This window comes from Heptranchias perlo, chromosome 35 (assembly GCF_035084215.1).
Source record: "Heptranchias perlo isolate sHepPer1 chromosome 35, sHepPer1.hap1, whole genome shotgun sequence".
NCBI lineage: Eukaryota > Metazoa > Chordata > Chondrichthyes > Hexanchiformes > Hexanchidae > Heptranchias > Heptranchias perlo.
The window spans coordinates 13147665-13151162 of record NC_090359.1 but is presented as its reverse complement, the minus strand read 5'-3'; the positions used below and the strand labels follow the sequence as shown (position 1 = coordinate 13151162).

Here is a 3498-nt window from a genome sequence, read left to right as displayed (position 1 = left end):
CACCCAGCACTGCAAAATATTCCACAGGACCCTGGCAAAGACTGATCCTCACAGACTGATCTCAATGATCCCTAACATTACATCATATCTAAAAACAGCAGAAGAGCCTGAAACAAACTACAGAACTAACAAGTGAACCAGTGGAGTCAGCTAGGGTTCTGGGCCAGGTCGGGTTTCCAGGTCTGCTTGGTATTTCGGGTCTGTTTCGGGTTTGCCTTATTTTAATATTCTGAGTCTGTTTAGGATAATGGATCAGTTTAGGGTTTAGATCAGCCTGTGATTCTGAGTTGGTTGCAGTTTTGCTTTGATTCAGGGTTCCAGGTCGGTTGAGGATTATGGAACAGTTTAACGTTCTTCCGCTCCGAGAGGGGAAACCAGAGGGCCGGAGCTCTTGGATTGACTCTGTTACCTTTGGAGCTTTAACAATTTCAGTATGAGGGTCTGGGTCAGTTTATGTTTCTGCACAGGTTTAGGGTTTTATGTTGATTTAGGGCTCTGGGTCACTGGGTTTTGGGATGTTTAGGGTATCCAGTCATTTCAATTTACATTTTCATTTGGGGCTTAATGTGAGTTTGGAATTGTGGGTTACTTTGTAGTTATGTTGAGTGTAAGATTCTGGGTCAATTTAAGGTTCTGACTCAGTATTCCGTTGATGGTCAGTTTAGGGTACCTGTCACTTTTGGGATTCTGGATCAGTTTAGGGTTCCAGGTCAGTTTAAGTTTCTGGGTCACGAGGGGTTCGTGAGCTGATTTCAGGTTTTGTGCAGCTTAGTGTTTTTGGTCTCTAAAGTACTTTGGATCAGAGGGTCTCAAGAAGGGCAGAGGGCTCTTGTTCATAGAGAATTCTGTGTATGTTCAGGATTCCAGGGCACTTTTAAGTTCCAGATCAAGTTGAGGTTGTTCAGAAGTTTGGGCGTTCATGTTCAGTTCAGTTTAGTTTGGGTTCAGGTAGGGTTGTGTCTCTGGGTCTTTTTACAGTTCCTGGTTTATTTGAGGTTTGTATGTGAGTTTAGGTTCTTCCAGTGTTGGGCACTGTGTTGTTTAGGTTTGAGGATCAGATTGAGAGTTGTTGCTTGTTTTGTTCAGAGTCATTGTTGGGTTCTGGTTAAGTTTAGGTTTGTGACTTGCTCTGGTTCTGCTTCAGTTTGGGGAAATGGTTCAGCGTCTGATTAAGGGTTAGTTTGGGGATTTAGGTCAAGTTATGTTTCAGTGTCAGTTTTGGATTGTATCATTGTGTGTTTGCCTTGTCGTGCAAGTGTCGACAGGAGATTGGGGTTCTGGGTCACTTTGTAATTCTGGTCAGTTTAGGTTTCAGGTCCAGTTTGGAAATCTTCAATATCATTTCCACCTCAATATTTATCTGGTTAATCTTCACAGCAATAATTGAGGATTTATTCCACATTTTTTAAGTGCAAAATATCAACTTTATTCTCAATAATAATACATACAGAGACACTGGAAAAACCTGTTTTTCATTTTGAATATCTCCCCACAGGGAGGTGCACCGTTCCCAGAGACACTGCAATACTGGGTCGATGCGTGGAGTGGACGGAGCAAGCCCCTATTCCATCTCCCTGTTCCAAAAATCAAATTAATATACGGTCCCCAGATAGGGGACGTATCAGATATTAAACTGATAAGAACAGATTTTTTTTTCAAAAAATATACTTTATTCATAAAATTTGTAACAATACATGCAATACAGTTGTCATCACATTTCAAACATACACAATACAGATTATACAATTTGCAAGATACATAAAGTACAGTTCAATTATGATTCCAACAATACAGTTACACATTGTTCATAATTACAGTTCATGACACTCTAGGGTGCCTTATTGCATTACAATCAATAAGCTTATTGATTACAGATTCATTGCAGTACATTACGATGCAGCCCCTCGGTTTACAATTGCGGGAGAGCTCTAAACGATAGCCTTTCCCCACAGAGCCTTTGCGGCGGCCGCACCCAGCTTCAGTGCATCCCTGAGCACGTAGTCCTGGACCTTGGAATGTGGCAGTTGCAAAACACTCTGTTGAGGACAGCTCCTTGCACTGGAAGACCAGCAAGTTTCGGGCAGACCAAAGGGCGTATTTCACCGAGTTGATGGTCTTCCAGCAGCAGTTGATGTCTGTCTCTGAGTGCTTCCCTGGTAACAGCCCATAAAGCACAGAATCATGTGTTACAGAACTGCCCCCTTGAGGGAGAGACTAGAACCAGGGGCCACAGTTTAAAAGTAAGGGGTCTCCCATTTAAGATGGAGATGAGGAGAATTTTTTTCTCTGAGGGTCGTGAATCTGTGGAACTCCCTTCCCCAGACAGCAGTGGAGGCAGGGTCATTGAATATTTTTAAGGCTAAGTTAGATGGAATCCTGATTAACAAGGGAGTCTAAGGTTATCGTAGGTGAATGGGAAAGTAGGGTTGAGATCACAATCAGATCAACCATGATCTTATCAAATGGCAGAGCAGGGCTCGAGGGGCCGAATGGCCTTCTCCTGCTCTTAATTTGTATGTATGAACCTGGACAGATACCACTGCATCTCCCTCCAGATCGTATTTGCAAAGGGACATTCCAGAAAGAGATGGGTGACGGTCTCGTCCCCACCGCAGCTTCCTTGGGGACAGCGCACGGTGGCACTGAGAGGTCAGGAGTGCATGAAGGATCTGGCGGGAAGGGCCCTGTTCACCACCAGCCAAACTACGTCTTGGTGCTTGTTTGAAAGCTCCGGCGATGAGGTATTCTGCCAAATGACATTGGCAGAAAGCCTCATCGCTGCACAATGGGGAAATCCTTCCAATCGAACACTAAGGATTGTTAATGTTGTATCCATGTCATGTACTTCTGTGCCCCAATAGTTTGTTGTGACACACAATCCATTTCTCTTGTTGTATTTTATACCATTACCATGCGAGTTTCTGTTCTTATGGAGGTGTCTGTGGGTTCCTGTGGGCTCAATGTTGGTAATTTCAGCCTCTAATGCCTGTGTTTGAGTACAGCCCACACTGACAGGAGGCAAATCTGTTCTTCCTGCTGCATCAATCCATTACTTACTGGGAATGGGCCCATCGCAAATATTGTATTTAATTAATGATCTCACTCAGATAAGATCAGAGCAGGTGGAGTCAGGGGACAAAGAGCAGAATTAATAGCAAGCTGGGTAAAAAAACAGAAAACAGAGAGTAAGTGTTAAAGGTAGTTACTCAGACTGGCAAAAGGTCTGAGTGGTGAACCACAGGGATTGGTGCTGGGACCACTGTTCTTCACCATTTATATAAATTATTTGAACTTGGGAATTGGAAGTATAATTTCAAAATTTGCGGACAACACCAAACTGGGGGGTATAGTTAATACTGAGGAGGAGTGCGACACAATACAGGAAGATATAAATAAATTTGCACAATGGGCGTGTAACTGGCAAATGAATCTCAATATAGATAAGTGTGAGGTTTTAAATTATGATGGGAAGAATAAGTGGGCCACTGCTTCAATAAT

General features: G+C 43.1%; 1 pseudogene; it reads right to left on the bottom strand.

Annotated features, from left to right (window-relative positions):
- Nucleotides 1–1494: 1494 nt before the first annotated feature.
- On the bottom strand, nt 1495–1666 carry LOC137302571 (U2 spliceosomal RNA; annotated as a pseudogene).
- Nucleotides 1667–3498: the final 1832 nt, after the last annotated feature.